We start from the raw sequence: 19,463 nt of genomic DNA, 5'->3' as shown, positions 1-19,463 counted from the left end.
AGCTTTACCAGTAGCTGCCAATCACTCAGTTCTGATTGGGGAGGTCCTTTCTGTGCTGTGGTGCCCTCCAGCTCTCAATGCAGGACCGCCTTGATTCTCAGCCTCCTTGCAAACTGCCTTCTTCCCGTAAACCATGTAGATCTCCTCTCCTTCTCAAAACTGCCTGGCGAGAGCCTCTTAAAGCAGCCTGGAGACCCCTGCTCCAAGCCACATGGAGGGAGCCCACAAGAGCCAGAGAGCGAGGGCGTGAGGGCCAGAGAGAGCCTGAGAGAGAGAGCCTCCTAGAGGCAGAGCCAGACCAAAATGTCCGCAGCTCCTCTCTTCCTCCCTGCCTCCCCTCTCTCCCTGTGTCCTCTCACGCAGTGGGTGTTGCAAACAGTTCTGACCATTCACAGAACCCTACGTAGGCTCTGTCTGCTTATTCCGTACCAGCCCAGAGTCCAAGATCCCTCCCATCTTCCTGAGTCTTGGAAGTAAAGTGGATCTTTGCAACAATGTTTCCAGCCACTAGCTCCAGGCATGCAAAGGCATCATGAAAGCTGCTTCCTGCTCCCTATCTCCCAGCCGCAAACTCTGGGGTTTGTTTTTGGACTCCCCTGTTTCTGTAACAAGCTGACATTCAAATAGCATATGCCTAGGATATAGGGATTGAATGCCCACCACAGGTTTGATTAGCCCCAAAAACCCGCTGTAGATTCTTCATGGCAAATTGCTACATTCATTCCCAAAGGGAATAATTCTGAAATTCTTTCTTTTTCTAAGTGGATATATTTCCTGGAAAAAGTGATCTCAACCTATTAATTCACAAATATTTTAGATGAGTACATGGAAATGAAACTTTAGTTATGTAAATCACATGTGACATTATTCATTCTGTACTCATCAGTTTAGATTAAATATTTTTAATCTGAAAATTTAATTTAAGATATAGTGCTTTTTTTTTGCTCTCTCAGAAATTTTTACTAACTTATTTCCATGAAAGTTTGGAATGTTTTGAGCAAGCCGTTTATCTAGGCAGGCACATATATTGAATTTTTTACTGGATAGAAATTTCATCAAAATTATATATTATACTACACTATATTGGATTGAGTTTTAGATTTAAAATAAAAAGGGGTTCAAGTTATGAAATACAGGGAAAACATAGCCTTTTCTGAAAATTAGTTTTTAATTAGTGAGGTCAACTTTTTCTTTAATCAGAAATAAAAGTCATAAAAAATAATTTTATTGCTTGACAAAATGACCAAATTGTCCTTTGTCCTTAAGTTTTTTCTTCACATAGATTATTCCTGAAAGCTCCTTTTGAAAATAAATAATGGGAGAAGGAAAAAGTCAATGTTTGGATTGGGGTAATAAATGCTCTCTTCACTTGCAGACTTTGAAGAAAAGGGCTAAGTGTTGTTTATCTCCTCCTGAGCCCTACAGATATATTTGTCCTTTAAAAACTCAAGCAGAGTGAGTGGCAAAGAGTTTATGAAAACCAAGATTCTCTTGATGTGTGTCAAGATTTTATATTTTTGAAAATATATGTCTACAAACAGGCTTTTACCATTTTACTTTAGCTAATCAAGTGAAAGCTGAGAGAGATTTCATTTTCTCTCCTGAAGATTTTTGATTCTTTATCATCTCCCCTAAAACCATTAGTATTTTCTGGAGCAGATGAGAAATAAACCCCAAAATGACATATTAAATTTTTGTAGAAAGAAAACGAGGAGAAAAGATTTAACACAGTTTAGAACCCACGGTGATTGATGAAGTTTGTGCTGGCACCTACCACCAACTTTTCCACCCTGAGATGCTCATCACAGGCAAGGAAAATGCTGCCAATAATCATGCGCATGGGCACTACACCTTTAGCAAGGAGATCATTGACCTTCTCTTGGACCTAATTCAGAAACTGGCCGACCAGTGCACAGGTCTTCATGACTTCTTGGTTTTCCATAATTTTGACGGTGGGAGTGGTTTTGGGTTCACCTCCGTGTTGGTGGAATGTTTCTCTCTGTTGATTATGGCAAGGATTTCAAACTGGAGTTCTCCGTTTACCCAGCCCTTCCAGGTTTCCAAAGATATAATTGAGCCCTACAACTCCATCCTCACCCCTATACCACCGTGGAGCACTCTGATTTTGCCTCCGTGGTTGACCACAAGGTCATCTATGACATCTGTCGTAGAAACCTTGACATTGAGCACTCAACCTACACTAACCTTAACATTTTTAGGTTATTTGTGCTAATTCTGTGAAAAATGCCATTGGAATTTTGATAGGAATTATATTAAATCTATAAATTGCTCTGGGTAGTTTGGATATTTTAATGATGTGATTTCATTGAACACAGTGTGTGCTTCCATTTACTTGTATCTTCTTCAGTTTCTTTCTTCAATATCTTATAATTTTCTGAGTACAGGTCTTTTACCTCAATTAAATTTAACCCTAAGGTTTTATTTTTCATGTCATTGTTATGGAATGGTTTTCTTAGTTTCTCTTTTTGATAGTTTATTATTGATGTGTGAAAAATGCAACTGATTTCTGAATATTTATTTTGTATCTTACTTTCCTGAATTTATTGATCAACTTCACTGCTTTTTCTTTTTTGTTTTTGATAGAATCTTTCAGGTTTTCTATATACAATTTCATATCATCTGCAAATAACGACAGCTTTACTTCTTTCTTTCCAATTTGGATGCCATATTTTCTTCTTGTTGTCTAATTGCTGCATCTAGGACTTCCAGTACTATGTTAACTAAGACTAGTGAAAGTGGACATATTTGTCCTGTTCCTGATCTTAAAAGAAAGTTTTGATTTTTCCATGTTGAGTGTGATGTTAGCTCTGTTTTTCCATAGATTGCCATTATTATACTCAAATATGTTCCCTCTGTTCCCACTTTGCTGAGAATTTTTATCATGAATAGGATGCTGGATTTTGTCAAATGCTTTTTAAATGTATTGCTGAATTCAGTTTGCTAATATTTTGTTGAGGATTTTTAGCATCTATGTTCCTCAGGGATACTGGCCTAAAGTTTTTTTATTATCTTTGTAATGCCTTTATTTGGTTTCAGGATTGGGAAAATGCTGCCCTTGTAAAGTGAGCTTGGGAGTCTTCCCTCCTTTTGAATTTTTTTTGGAAATTTTCAGAAGGATAGGTATTAGTTCTTTGAATGTTTGATTATATTCACCCGTGAAGCCATTTTGTCTGGGACATTTGTTTGTTGAGGTTTTTTTGATTATTGCTTCAATTTTGTTAGTAATAATTAGTCTGTTTAAATTTTCTATTTCTTCTTGATTTAGTCTTGGAAGACTTTATGTTTCTAGGAATTTATCCATGTTTTTCAGATTATTCAATTTGTTGGCATATGTTTGTAGTTTTTTATAATCCTTTGTACAATATTTTTATGGTATCAATTGTGACTTCTTGTCTTTCATTTCTGATTTTATTTATTTTGATTCTCTCTTTTTTTTCCTGGTGTGTATCATTCAAGGTTTATAAATATTATTTATTTTTTTCAAAGCACCAGCTCTTGGTTTCATTGATCTTTTGTATTCTTTTAGATTTCATTCTATTTATTTCCACTCCAGTCTTTATTAACTCCTTCCTTCTACTCACTTTTGTCTTGTTTGTTGATGTTTTTCTATCTCTTTTTGGTGTTAAATTTGATTGCTTATTTGAGATTTAGATTTTATTTTTTGATATGGGCTTATATTGCTATGAATTTTCCTCTTAAGTCTCCTTTTACTGATGTTTCATAGACTCTGTGTTGTGTTTCTGTTTCTAATTATATCAAAGTATCTTTTAATATTTTTTCCTTGATATCAATTTTAACCCATTCATTGTAAAGTAACATGTTATTTAGCCTCCATGGGTTTGTGTGGTTTTTAATTTTTTCTCCTTTTGAAAAAAAAGATTTTATTTATTTTTAGAGAGAGGGGAGGGGAGGGAGAAAGAAAGGGAGAGAAACATCAGTTGCCTCTCACACACCCCCAACTGAGAACCCAGCTCATAATCCAGGCATGTGCCTTGATGGGAAATTGAACCAGTGATATTTTGGTTTGTAGGCTGACACTCAATCCACTGAGTCACACCAGCCAGGGTTAACTTTTTTCTTTAATTGATTTTTAATTTCATACCTTTGTGGTCAGAGAAGATGCCTGATATGATTTCAGTGTTCTTAAGTTTATTCAAACTTGTGTTGTTAACATGTGGCCTATCCTTGAACATGTCCCATGTCAACTTGAAAAGAATGTATAAGTATAATCTGCTGCTTTGAGATAAAATGCTCTAAAAACATTAATTAAATACATGTGGTTTAATGTGTCAGTTAAGGCTATAATGATCATTGATGTTCTCTTTGAAAGATCTATCCACTGATGTCAATGGGTGTTAAAGGAATCTCTGTCATTTCTGATGACAAATTTATCCCTCATTCAGACGGTCTCTGTGGACTTTCAGAAAAAATGATTTTCACTGTTTTCTTTGGATTCTCTAGTAGCATCTGTCGTAAATACAATTTTATTTTTGATGGAAATGTGCTTTCCTAGTGAGCGCTCATGAAATCTAAGCCATCCTAAGGTCACATGGCCACCAGGTTGGCACATTCTAAGTTTTTTCAAGCTGCTATTCCTTCTTTAGTGGTATGCTAAAACTGCTCTGGTCCTGCCAATGAATTGTTGGAAGTTTTATCTACTATATTGTTCCTTTTCCAATATTGTCAGCTCAGAATTTTCTAGTAATTAATACTTTTGTAACTGTCAAAAAAAGTTTCTTAACCCAAATTTAAAGGGACATATCGCAGCTAAATTAAATACATGCCTACAACATCTAAAATGACATTAGGCTCTAAGTTACAGATAGTGGCTTGCACAAGACATATGCTTATTAACAAAAAAATGTTCTTCTCTCATTGCATGGGAAATAATTCAAGACTAATGTGATACCTCCCACAGATGCCATCAGAGATTTAGGCACCTATGATTATACTAGAATGTAGCCTTTATGCTCAAGCTCACTAGATGGCTACTGAAGCCTGAATACCAGGGTTTAGTCTTATGCATGAAGGTAGAAGAGTGAGAAAGGCAAATAATAATAATAATAGAATAACAACAAATTGAAAAAAGACCTGTGTGAGTATATCCTCTGTAATAAGCTCACCTGGAAGCCCAAGCAATGTCATCTCTTTCCAATCTCTTTCCATCTGATTTGGTCACTCATATCCTTTTCATTTTTGAAGGAGCTGCTGATAAATATACATTTTTAGTTGGGCATATAGCCACCCAAATCAATAGAGGGATTCTGTTAGTAGGGTAACTGAGAATTGGTAGTGGAAATGAGTAATCTTTGTCAAAATGACTTTTTTTTTTTTAAAGAGAGAGCATAGATATGTGGAATTAAATGAATGAATTAAGTCTTAAAATAATGTGTTTATCATGATGTTAGCATCAACTTAAAATGTCTGTATCAGAATCTGATTAGGATGTTAATCAACATGACTTCTTCATTCTCAAACCTACTATGAGATAGAGCTGATTGATTTATATTTTTTTCCAAGAAAGAACTTTGAGAGTTCTACTATAATTATTTCTGAGAAATAGTCTTTTATTCTCACTTGGAAAATCAAGTTCAACAAGAGAAACAAACATTATTGTTTTGTGTACCTGCACAGTTAGTTAGGTCTTAGATTCTAGGAAACAGAAGAGTCTCCTGATTTTTAAAGATCAATCCCTAAGCTTTCTGATTAGGGATGAAGAAAGCTAAATGTGTGACCCATAGTTGAAATCTGCTCCAGGTTTTTTAACTAAGGAATATGTAGATGGTTATTTTATTACATTTATCATCTTTTCTTGGGATAATAGCCCATATCTCATTGTGAAATTGACCAGCTGGATCAGGAGGTTCATAAGTGAAGTTAAATTTTCAGTCAACCCAAGGCTGTTTAAAATAGCTATGTATCTCACATCTGTGAAGCTTCAAGATGTGGATCTCCTTGTCATTGTATTATATTTTCTCATAGATATTTCTTCACTTTCCTAAAGGAAACACTGATGCTATTCAGTACTTGAGACATAAATTTTTCATGCAGGCAATTGGTGACCTCTAATGGAGTCAGCTTTTTACCTGATTACTTCAGCTATATAGCTTTTCTTCCATAGGAGTTTAACAAAGCTATTTAACCTTATTCCTTTGTGTCTTCACTTGAGAGTGGTTTATGGTTTTGAATCTTTTCTGATGATGATGGCTAAGTATATAGTTAGCTTTTTCTGTGTAACAAACCACCCCCAGATTTTAGTGGCTTAACAAAACTATTTCATTTGATGTAGTCCCATTTGTTTATTCTTTCCTTAATCTCCCTTGCCCTAGAGGATATATCAGTGAAAATATTGCTGTGTGAGATATCTGAAACTTCATTGCCTGTGCTTTCCTCTAGGACTTTTATGGTGTCATGGCTTATGTTTAAGTCTTTTATCCATTTTGAGTTTATTTTGGTATATAGTGTAAGTTGGTGGTCTACTTTCATTTTTCTTTGCATGTACCATCCCAGTTCTCCCAACACAATTTGTTGAAGATGCTATGCTTCTGCACAGTTGAGGAAAACATCAGCAAAATGAAAAGGGAACCAACAGTATGGGAAAACATATTTGCCAATTCTACATCAGACAAGGGTATAATCTCCAAAAGACATAAAGAACTTACACATCTCAGCACCAAGAAGACAGACAGCCAAATTAAAAAAGTGGACAAAGGACCTGAACAGATACTTCTCCCAGGAGGACATACAGAGGGCCCATAGACATAAGAAAGGATGCTCAACATCATTGGCCATCAGAGAAATGCAAATAAACACCACAACGAGATACCACCTCACACCTGTCAGAATGGCCATAATCAACAAATCAACAAACAACAAGTGCTGGCGAGGATGTGGAGGAAAGGGAACCATAGTGCACTGTGGGTGGGAATGCAGACTGGTGCAGCCACTATGGAAAACAGTATGGAATTTCCTCAAAAAAACTAAAAATGGAACTGCCTTTTGATCCAGTGATCCCACTGCTGGGATCATACCGAAAGAATCCTGAAACACAAATTCAAAAGAACCTATGCACCCCTATGTTCATAGCAGTGCTATTTACAATAGCCAAGTGCCAGAAACAGCCTAAGTGCCCATTAGAAAACAAGTGGATCAAAAAACTGTGGTGTGACTTCCGGCCAAGATGGAGGCATAGACCAACACACTCTGTCTCCCTCCACAACTAAGAAGGACTACAACTACCACAAAACCAAAAATAATAAGAAGTTCCAGAAAATAAAGCTACATAGAAGTCCAACGTATGAAGTCATAAACAAGTGGTGCTCATCTGGATGGGTAGGAAGTGTGAACCCATGGCTGAGAAAGATTGAACTGTGCTGGAGGCGGTAGCCACAGCATCGAACAGCGGGACCCCGTAAGCAGACACCTGTATTTGGGGGGAGGAGAGAAGTGCCTGGGAGCTGTCTCTGGCTGCAGACCAGACCCGTTGGCTCGTGATTTCAATGCCAGGGAAGGCAGACCCCATTGGGAGGAAGATCCTGGTTCCTCAGCGGAGAGTAACAGCAGGAATCCATCTTGGACCCCCCCCACCCCCCCACCCCCATCCCCACACAAAGCGCCACCATGTGGTGAAAAAGGTCACCAGGTTGTGAGGAGCACACGGGGCTCCACCCAATATAGTGTAGGAGGTGTGATAGCGCCCCACCCAAGAAGAAAAGATAAACAAAATGGTCAGAATGGCAGAATTAATGATTGAAATGCCAATCACACAGCTAATGAAAAAACAAATAAAGGCCTTGACTGATGAACAAATAGCAAATCTTTCTGAGGCTCAGGTCAGAGCTATAGTCATAAGGCAGCTTACAGACCTAACAGCGGGGCTGAATCAAGACAGGGAAGGAATGAAGGCTAGTCCTACTGAAATGAACAAAAATACATACAAGTGTTGAGGAAGGGAAAGCCATGGATCAAATCAATAATCAGAACATAAGGAAGGAACAAACAGTCAACCAGTACAGAAACAGGGAACGAGAAGTGAGGAAATGAGGAGAGGCTCAGAAACTTATCGGACAGCTATAAGCAGGCCAACATCCAAATCATAGGGTTGCCAGAAGGTGAAGAAGAGCTAGAAATTGAAAAATTATACCAAAAGTTTCTTAGGGGAAGGTTTTTTAATAACGTTTACCCACTTGGGCTATTTTGGAGAATAAAGTAGACCACACTCTACAGTGGGCTGTATCACTAAACATATAGTTCACTACTATTTTGTGGCCTACATTACAAAAAAAAAAAAAGAAATTGAAAAATTATGTGAAAAAATAATAAAGCAGGACTTCCCTAACTTGGGGAAGGAAATGAACTTACAGGTCCAGGAAGCACAGAGAGTTCCAGATAGGGTAGACCCAGGGAGGACCACACCAAGACACATTATCATCCAAAATGTCAAAAATTAAAGATAAAGAGAGAATTTTAAAAGCAGCAAGAGAGAAGAGAAGAATTAGGTACAAAGGGGTCCCAATTAGACTATTAGCAGATTTCTCAAAAGAGACTTTACAGGCAAGAAGGGACTGGCAAGAAATATTCAAAGCAATGAAAATCAAAAACCTACAACCATGATTACTCTATCCAGTGAAGCTGTGTTTCAGGATAGAAGAGCAGAGAAAGTGTTTCCAGGACAAAGTAAAACTGAAGGAGTTTGTTAGATCCAAACCACTGTTATATGAGATGTTAAAGGGATTTGTTTATAAGAAGGAGGATCAAAACTATGAACATTAAAATGAAAACTATCACAACAACAAAGAGCAGAAGCTAGGGAACTGAAACAAAGGCAAACTAAGTAGGCAATGATAGGGGAAAAAGAATTATAGGTATGGGGAACATATTGGGGGGAGGTCAGCGGGGAGGAGGAAGGGGGAAAAGGGAGGGAGATGATGCAGGAATTAAGAAGCATAGTAGGAGGGAGTGGAGTAGACAGGAAGATGTTGAGAAGAACTATATGCACAACCAATGGGCATGGACTAAGGGGCGGCAACTGGAGGGAGGAGGTGTCATAGGGTGGAGGGGAGCAGGGGGAGAAGAAATTGGGGCAACTGTAACAGTATAATCAATAAAAACAAACAAACAAAAAAACTGTCGTGCATTTACACAATGGAATACTACACAGCAAAAAGAAAGAAGGAACTCCTGCCTTTTGCAATATCATGGATGGAACTGGGGAGTACTATGCTAAGTGAAATAAACCAGGTGGCAAACAAATACTATATGATCTCACCTATAAGAGGAATCTAATGAAAAAAACAAAGAAATGAGTAAAATAGAACTGGAGACATGGAAACAAGGAACAGACTGACAGTGACCAGAGGAGAGGAGGGAGGAGAAAGGAAAGGGAAAAAAGGGAACGGTCTAGTCAAGGAATATGTATAAATGACCCATGGACATGGACAATAAGGTGGGGATTGACAGGGGTGCGGGGTGCAGGGGAGAGCATTGAGGGAAAATTGGGACAACTGTAATTGAAAAACAATGAAAACAAAAGCTATTTATATAACATAATTCCATTGGTTCATCATAAGCTGGATAGTTCCTTTCATCTTAGCTGAGGCCACTCATGTGTTTGTGCTCAGTTGACAGGAAAGCTGAGTGCTGGCTAGTCTGATATGGTCTCAGATCAGATAGCTTGTCTTTGTTTCACATGGTCTCTTGTCCTTCAGCAGGTTGACCAGAGCTTATTCACATGGGAGCTGAGCAGGGATCCAAGAGAGTGAGCAGAAGTGTAAATGGCCTCCCAAGGCTTAAGACTGGAAATGACATAGTCACTTCTGCCTCATTTTCTTGGCCAAAGCATGTTAGCTATAAGATCAGCCTTCATTCAAGGGGTGGCAAAACCCATTACATCTCTTAATGGGGAAAACTGTAGAGTCACATTGCCAAGGGGATGAATACAAAGATGGGGATAATTATAGCAATTGCTGTTGGAGAAAGATCTATCACACTAAGATTCTTTAAGTACTTAGGCAGGTGCTGCACAAACTAAGTGCTGTACAAATGTTACTTCATTCAATTAACATAAGAACCCTATCAGGCAGGTACTGATATTGTACCCATTATGTACATGGAGAAATTCTAAGTGACAGAGACTGCCAGTCTGTTTCTAGAGCATTCTTAATCATCACGTGTGTTGGCACCAAGTCTTTTTTAAATTTTTATTGTGCACCTCTTTCAGTACACATTTTTTATTTGCACCTATGTGTATGTGTGTGTTTACTTATAAATTATATACAAGTAGTACAGTTAGTCTATGTGTTAAAATTAGTAAATTTAAACTTTATAAATTATAAATATCAATAAAAGTTTGGATATATTCTTCTATCCCCTGTATGGATATCTTGTAGGCTAACTTTGGAGACCATGCACCAGGGATCTGTTCTTGACCAAAGCATTCCATATTTGCCACATTTTTGAGTGAAGCAGCATTTAATCAAAATCCTGTGTGCTCTTAGAGTTCACTTGTCGTTCTAGTTACTATTGAGTTGGCCAAAAAGTTCATTTGTTTTTTTCTATAAGATGGCTCTAGTAGTGCTTAGTTGTCTTTAATTTCATTCAAAACAATTTTGTTAGATTGTTTTGTGACAACTGTCATAACAGCGTGCATTAAAAAAAATCAAAACTGGTGAATTTTTGTGTAGCCATTTTAACATTTTAGATGGAAGAAAATAAGCAACATTTTCAGCATATTATGCTTTGTTATTTCAAAAAAGGTAAAAACACAACTGAAACACAAAAAAATACTTGTGCAGTGTATGGAGATGGTGCTGTGAGTGATCGAACTTGTCAAAATAGCTTGCTAAGTTTCGTGCTGGAGATTTCTCACTGGAGAATGCTCCACTCTCAGGTAGACCAGTTGAAGTTGATAGTGATCAAATCCAGATGTTAATTGAGAATAATCTATGGCATAGCATACTCAAAATATCTAAATCAATAAAGTTATTGGTGAAAATGAAAAATGTCTTATTTTATGGAAAAAACTAAATGGACTTTTTGGCCAACTTAATATTTCCTGCCTTTCAGTGTGAGCTGTTAGGGACAGGGACTGTTTGGATATTTGATTAGATAAAGTGGGGGAAGATAAGGACATGGCTCTAATTAAATTTAAAGGTGGTCTTCTGATTTATAGGAGCCAGGACTCAAGAGTTCTCATATCCAGTGAATTCTCAGATTACTCACTAGAGACTCAACTACTCACTACTTTCTACAGCTTTGATAAGAAAGCAAGATAGCATGGGGGAGTGATCCTCAATGTTCTCAATTGGCGGTGTGCATCTATATTATCTGTAGAAGTTATTAAATGCAGATTCTAAGGTCCCACCTCTAGAGAGACTGTTTCTATATATTTGGGGTTGGGTCTAGGAATCCACATTTTCATCAGGCTCCACAGCTGACACTGACCTCACGTTAAGAACCGTAAAACTTAAATTATATTTGCCACTTAACAGATGGATGAACTTAGCCATCTTTACTTGCACATGTTGAGTTTCTTCAGCTATAAAGTGGGAAAGGTAATAAAGTTCAAGATCAACGGGCAAAATTGTTTTGAGAATTAAATATGTGGTAATTTTGTCAATGGGCTTTATGAAATGGAAAACATTAACATGTGCATATTCCCAAAAGTTTTGTTGATTTATTAGAAGATCTATTCTTGCTCTGGTCAGGTAGCTCAGTTAGTTAGAGTGTAGTCCTGATGCAGCAAAGTGCAGTTCCATTCTGGGTAAGGGCACATGCACAAATCAACCAGTGATTGTATCAATGGGTAGGACAACAAATCAGTGCAAATCAATCTTTTTTTTGCTCTCTCTCTCCCCCTCTCTCTCTCAAATCAATCAATAAATTTTTTTTCTTAAATTAGGAAGATGTATTCTTTATACTAAAATAATATATATTACATTGTTGATTATGTTTTATTTTAGTGAAAACATGATTCTGAGCCTTTCTGTCCTATTTGCTTGGCTCCCAATGTGAGAGACCGTGGTTTATATTTCTTTGCATTAATGGAGATAGGAGAGAGGAAGGATTTAGAATACTAACTTTAAGTTTAGGCAAACATAAGAACTGATCCAAGCTCCTACATGTCATGCACCGATTTATTAACCTTTCTTTTTTATTATTTAAGTAGTCATAGCAATAGCTTCTATCTGTAAAAAATTTGAGATGATTAAGTATAATAGCATAACCAACATTTATTAATACTTGCAACATGTCAGGCATTTCAAAGTGCTTGTCATATAATAACTAATTTATTTGCAAAAACAAAACAAAACAAAACTATGATTTTGAATTGAGGTCCTATGAGGTACCTGTTTTAAAAATGAGAAAATTAAAGCACAGGGAACTGATATGGTGGTGCTAGGACTCAAAACTCCACCTCTGTCTACAGAACCATCCTCTTTCCACTTTGCAACACTGTCTCTTATAAGGTGAAAGCTTGAAAGTCACTTAGCACACCAGAAGACACACAATAAATCCTCAAAGATGTGACATATTATTTTCATTATTTGATTCCCTTACAGCTTCTTTCAGAATGCTTTGTTCAAAGTAGTTGTTTAATAAATTTATGTTGATTTGATTTGGAAAGAACAATGTTGTATCCTCTTGGGCTTCTAAGAGGGATATTCAATGAGAGAGCCTCTTATTTTTCAGGCTAATATGATTTATGTGGCTGCTTTTAGATTAAGTTACTGTCTTTTATTTACAGAAGAAGATTAAATGAATATGTGCACATTTAAGAACTTCAAAATCCTCCTTGCTAAAAACTGTTTAGTACATTGTCTTTGTAATGCAACGAAGAGGTCTCATAGGACCAACTTCTAAAATAACTGGATTTTACTAAATGGTGCTTTTAGTATTTTTCAAAATATGTTTTAGAACTCTTTCCTGGTTCTTTTCTCTTCTTCTAGCTTTTATGCTCCCTGGTCTACCATATCTGGTGATTCTTAGTGCTCTGTGGCTTGTTTTTTTCTCTACTGTTGTCAGGATCAATTTATGTATTTGTTCATAAAATAGGAAGCTTTAGTTGAAGAGTGCAGGTTGGAATCATGGGGTCAAATAAATCTTAGGTCAGAAAAATCAGTGTGGTTTCATGTCCCATCTCTTTTCTCTTTATTTTAGTTATTTAAATAGTGATGTAATACTACTCCATAAAACTATTCTCAAACTCTAAACCCCAAGGTAATATCGACAACAGTGAAAAACAAATTTCCCCTAAGCACAACTGAAACCATCTTTCTACCCCACTCCCAGACATTCTAATTCTATGGGCTAATATGTAAGAAAACGTAAATAAGAGGGCCAAATTAATAGGCTTAAGTCCTCTGAGTTTAGCCTTTGTTAGATAACTGGAGGAAATGTGCTGGGAATCAAAGGCTCTTGCTTTGGTTAACCATCTGCCTGCAAGCATTTTGTTGCTGTCAGGATGGTAAAGGACAGGTGAGTAAGGACAGCAAAAAAACTCCTTTTAGAAGAAGCTGCAGCCAGATTCCTCTTAGCCCTGTGAGTGACCTCGGTATTCATTCCATTACTAGTTGACCATGACCAGACAGTTTGTAGTTTGTAGGCAGTCCTCAGCCTTTGTCTTCTACTAGTCTGGATTTAATCACAAAGTAGGGAACAACTATTTGACTAAAAATCAACTATTTGACAGGCTGGCTTTGGTGTTCCTTGAGTGCTCAGAGTCTAGTATGATTACGATTCTGAGGCACACCTAAGGGAAGGAACTTGGCCAAGATATAATGTTCATTCTAGCAGGAAAATCTGATTTTTTTTCTTTTTTTGCATAAAAGTTTAAAAGGTAGCAGTAATCAAACTGAATAAAAACTAGCATTATAATATTTATAACAGAAGTAAATATATTAGTCAAGGCAAAATGCTGTCACCAACATACTGAAATCTAAATGGCTTTATATGACAAGGGTCTGTTTATTATTTGATTGGCAGTCCAGTATGGGAAGTGGTCAAGGGGAGAGCTCTGTTCCATGGTTATTTAGGTATCTGGGAACTTTCCGCTTAGTTTCTATACCATCTCCTGGGGAATTAAAATCTTACAATGAATCTTCTGCATCCAGCCTGCAGACAATGGAAGATTATGCGGTGGAAGAAGATGCATGCAGGATCTTTAGGGATTGGATAGAACTAGTGACGTAAGTTTTACTCATAATCCTTTAACCAGAACTCACTCTTATGGAGGCTGGGAAATGCTCTCTAGCTATATGCCAAGGAAGGAAAATAAATGGGCTTTGGTGAAGATTTATTTGTGGAATTTAGTTACCTATTTTTTTCCCCTATGGGAATATTTCTTTGGTAAGGTAAGAGATATAGATAGTCATATTGCTCTCCAGAAAATTATGATCTGTTTTAGAATTTTGATCTTGGATTTGCTTTTGGTTGCTGGTGGTGGCGCTTTGTTGTTGATGTTGCTGCTGTTTTCATTTGTGGTTAGATACAGACATTTTGGGTCAGACTGCACACATTCTGTGCCAGCCTGAGTGTTGACTGTTGGTAAATACACCATCCCCTCCCACCTGTGTGCTGGCAAGGGGAGACTGAATCAATGCTGCTGTGTTGCCTCTCACACTTTGCCACTATTCAGCTGCTGCCTTTTTAGCATGACACTCAGGGAACCTGAAGGAGTTTATTTTCCAGTAGTCTGCACTAGACCTGAGAGAAGGGGGTGAATTTTCAGATTCTGTGAATTAACAGTTTCCTTGTGGAAACTCATTACTAGATTTGTAACTGTAACACGTGGCTGTGTATTTGAATTTTCTTTTTAATTTCTGATTCTATGGATTGAATTAGCCTGACCACTTCCTTAGTAATATTTTAATAATTTAAAGTAATAGTTTTGTCTAAATTTAATTGCATTTAATTCAATCCCATTAGGTACCTACAAAAAGTCTGTTATTGAGATAGCTGGAATATATAAAAGAATAAGCCATCTCCTGTGCCCTCAGAGAGCTGGTAGACTAAGGGAGGAGACAGACTTTTTAGCATATGAATGGTCTGCTTTTTTTATGTAATAGCATTAAACAATTTATACCTTTGAAAATAAGGGTAAAAAATAACAATATTATGGGAACATAAAAATACATTATTTTATCCTGTAAATGTTTTGAATGGTTTTTAAAGAGGAAAGCATTGGAATTAGACATTGAAAAATGAGAATGACCTTACTAGGCAGAAAAGAAAAGTCAAGGAGAAGCTATATCTTCTGGGTAGGGAGTACTTAGTAAAGGAAGTCACAGGTGTGTTTAGGCAATGATGAGGATGTAGATGTCCTGAGTTCAGACTGATGAGAGGCCAAGGGAGAAAGGGTGGAATGATGTGAGGTTGGGAGGGTAGGTTGGAATTACATGTGTGAAGGGTCTAAATGACCATAATTAGGTATTAAGGGCTTTTCAGTATAAGATATGAAGAATAGCAAACATTACTTTAGTAGGAAAGTAATAAAGTCAGACTTGCATTTTAGGAAAACAAGTCTAGCAAAAGAATTGATGGAAGTTTAAAGAATTTTAAACTCTAATATTGAGTTTGTGCAAATAGAGAAATTTGTTTTTCTTTCAAAAACATAACACTTTTAAACAAAGCACAGAATTGATACAATTAATACGATCATTGCCTTTTTCTTTCACACACTTTTTTTTTCTAGAAGTCACAGATATAGCTCTGAAATAATATAAAGTCATGTTTTAACCAATCAGAAATGTGGTGTGTAGTACCAGCTTCAGATGACAGAATAGCTTGTATCAGACTAACCTTTCTACCAATAGTAATTACACATTCTTGAGAAACTACAAAAGAACGACAGAAAGTGTTTGGGGCACTAGAGAGCAGCTAAAAGCAGGGTGAAACTAAAGAGGATTCAGCCTTTTAAAGAAGGAAACCACACTGGGTAAGATTGACACTTAAATGTCTTGGACCTCCCTGAAGGTCCTCCTTACCCCACACGACAAGTGGCTGGCAGGGATCAGAGAGAAAGCAATAATTTTATTGGAATTAGCAATCATAAGACTGAATTCAGGGTTGGAAAAATGATTAGGAATTTATCGGAGGATTGCAGAAAGGAGAGTCACAGAATTGGAGAGGCCCAAAATATATATTATAAATGAATATAGCAGGTCCACATAATGTCGATTCATTCAACATCATTTTGTTGTAATATGATGAGAAAACAAGACTCAATTCTGGCATGTACCAGTATCTATATGGAATTTGCACATTCTCCCCATGTCTGCATGGGTTCTTAGGGGACTCAGTTTCCTCCACCATCCCAAAGATGTGGGCATTTGTTGAATTGGCATGTCTACGTGTTGTGTCCCAGTCTGAGTGTGGGTGTGTGTGAGTGCACCCTGTGATGGACAAGTGTCCTGTTCACGGGGAGTTCCTGCCTTGTGCCCTGAGCTGCTGGAAGAGTTCCCAGCCACCTGCCACTTTGAATTGGAATAAGTTGGTTGGAAAGAATTTTTGTACTTGTTTTTATTCATATTTCTTAAATGTACATATAGCTCACATTTATTTCAATGTTTAATATGAGAAGTGTTTGTATCTATTTTCTTTTCTTTTTTTTAGTATATTTTATTGATTATGTTGTTACAGGAGTCCCGATTTTTTTCCCTTTGCTCCCCTCTGCCCAGTACCCTCCTTTCCTCCAGCAATCTCACCCCTCTTAGTTCATGTCCATGGGTCGTGCATATAAGTTCTTTGGCTTCACTTTTTCCTATACTATTCTTAACTTCCCCCATCTATTTTATACCAACCGATTATGCTTCTTAATCCCTGCACCATTTCCTCATTTCTCCCTCTTCTCCCTCCTAGCTGATAGCCCTCCAAATGATCACCTTACCTATGATTCTGTTCCTATTCTGGTTTGCTTAGTTGAATTTTTTTTTTAGATTCATTTGTTGACAGTTGTGAGTTTGTTGTCATTTTAATGTTCAGAATTTTGGTCATTTTCTTAAGTAAGTCCCTTTGACATTTCATATAATAATGGCTTGGTGATGATGAACTCCTTTAGCTTTACCTTGTCTGGGAAGCACTTCATCTGCCCTTCCATTCTAAATGATAGCTTTGCTGGGTATAATAATCTTGGCTGTAGGTCCTTGCTTTTTATCACATTGAGTACTTCTTGCCAGTCCCTTCTTGTCTGCAAAGTTTCTTTTGAGAAATCAGCTGACAGTCTTATAGGCACCCCTTTGTAGGTAACTCTCTGCTTTTCTCTTGCTGCTTTTAGGATTCTCTCTTTATCTTGAACCTTTGGCATTTTAATTATGATGTGTCTTGGTGTGGTCCTCTTTGGGTCTAGATTGTTCGAGACTCTCTGTGCTTCCTGGATTTGTGTGTCGACTTCTTTTGCCAAATTTGAGAAGTTTTCCTTCATTATTTTTTCACATAAGCTTTCAATTTCTTGCTCTTCCTTTTCTCTTCCTGGCACTCCTCTGATTTGGATTTTGGTATGTTTAAAGTTGTCCCGTATGTTCCTAAGCCTCTCCTCACTTTTTAAAAATTCCTATTTCCTCCTTCTGTACTGGTTGACTATGTTTTTTCCTTCCTTATGTTCCAAATCATTAATTTGAACCCCGGTTTTGTTCCCTTCACCACTGGTTTTGTGTGGATTTTCCTTCATCTCATTTAGCATAGCCTTCACTTATTCCCTTATGTGTTTGCCACATTTAAGTATATCTGTCAAGTCTGTGAGCATCTTTATCACCAGTGTTTTGAACTCTACATCTGTTATGTTCACTATCTCCTTGTCTGTTAGGTTGGCTATCTCCTCGTTGCTTAGTTCTCCCACTGGCACTTTGATCCATTCCTTCTTTTGGGCCATATCTCTCTCCTCATCTTGACAGGCTCCTGTGTTTGTTTGCCTCTGTGTCTTAGGAAGAGCTGTTACATCTGTTACGTTGTAAGGGGCAGAGCCTTAGGTATTTGTCAGTATGGGCGACCCATTTCACCACATTGTGGCACTGTTTGTGGGGGCGAGGTCTGAGGCAGAACAATGCCGCTTGCTCAGCACTCGCCCCTTTTCCAGGCACTTCTCCTGCTTGGTTCTCTAGTTGTTTCCCTGGCCATTGTTTCCAGAGTGGTTGGGTCTGCAGATGTTCTAGGTCTGTGGTGGCCCTTTAAACAATCGTACTCTACTGAGAGACCAGCAGTTTCTTCTTCCACACCAACCTCCACTGGTTTGCACATTCAGAAGCAATGAGACTTTATTTTCCCTGGTGCTGGAACATGAGCTGTGTGGTCTGGTCTGGGGCTGGGAACACTCCCCAGGTGTCCCTCCCGGCTTTTAAAAATGTGTGATTGCGTTTTTCTGCCAGCCTGCCACTGCCGCCATTACTGCTGCCACCACACCACATCCTCTCTGCCCTGGCTGCACCCCTTCCACCTGTCTGAATGAGTATTTCTTCTTTATATCTTTGTTTGTTGGGCTTCCATATAGCTCAGTTTTCTGGAACTTCTTGTTGTCTCTAGTTCTGATGTAGTTGTAGTCCTTTTTAGTTGTGGAGGGAGACACAGTGTGTCTATCTAGGCCTCCATCTTGGCTGGAAGTTCATAAGTGTTTGTATCTTTATTTAAAAAGTTTGGTGATGTTTTTGTGATCAGAAATATGCCACAGAAACTTAACTTTTGTTTATAACAATTATCCTATGGTAAAATTGGTTTTACTGTACTTCCTTTCACTTAACAATCACAGTTTCCAACAACTTATCAATTATATTAAGTGAGAATGTACTGTATCTCTTTAGTCCTTAGCTGAGCCTTGGACTATTGTTGCACAAGAAAGGGCTCCAAGGAGCCCTGGAAGAAAAGAAAAGCTAGAAGGCTGAAAAAACAGCAGTGCACTGTCTCACTGCATGGATATAATACATGAAATTGTATTCCTTCCAAGTTAGAGGGAGTTGAACTGTCAATTGAAAACCCAGAAGATTCATGCTTTAGGAGTAAAGACCACATCCTAGGGCTAAGGTAAAAACTAAAATAGGCCCACTTTAACGAAGCCTAAAACTAATCTTCCATATTACCTGACAGTAATTTAATTGCCTACCAGAATAAACTTCGATACTGATTGAAGGAAAATAATTGCATCTAAAGCCTTTACAACAGATTCACAATGATTAAATGCCATCAGTAATTACTAGACATGCAAAGAAACAAGAAAATGTGATTCACAGTCATGTGAAAAATCAGTCAATATAAACAGATTCATAGGTGACCTAGATATTGTAATTGGCAGACAGGGACTTTAAAATCACGGCGTAAAATTTATTCAGGTATTTACATGAAAAGATGGGCACAGGGGTGAGGAGATGGGACATGATGGAAATTTCAGGAGTGATATGAAAACTATGAGAAAAAAAACTAAATGAAGAAAGCGGTGAACAGCTTTGCACCAAAGGACC

At 37.5% G+C, this 19,463-nt stretch overlaps 1 non-coding gene and 1 pseudogene across 1 annotated transcript; both read left to right on the top strand.

Moving 5' to 3' along the window:
- LOC150003180 (tubulin alpha-1C chain pseudogene) overlaps positions 1-2,241 on the top strand; it is a 46,158-nt pseudogene extending 43,917 nt beyond the window's left edge.
- Positions 2,242-8,160: 5,919 nt separating this feature from the next.
- On the top strand, positions 8,161-8,297 carry LOC150003179 (small nucleolar RNA SNORA4). The gene has a single exon (XR_016512879.1). It is a non-coding gene; the product is annotated as a small nucleolar RNA SNORA4 (small nucleolar RNA).
- Positions 8,298-19,463: the final 11,166 nt, after the last annotated feature.

This window comes from Furipterus horrens, unplaced genomic scaffold, assembly GCF_987537825.1.
Source record: "Furipterus horrens unplaced genomic scaffold, mFurHor1.1.pri manual_scaffold_8, whole genome shotgun sequence".
Lineage (NCBI taxonomy): Eukaryota > Metazoa > Chordata > Mammalia > Chiroptera > Furipteridae > Furipterus > Furipterus horrens.
Note: the sequence above shows the minus strand (reverse complement) of the source record. Positions and strands in the feature narration are given on the sequence as shown.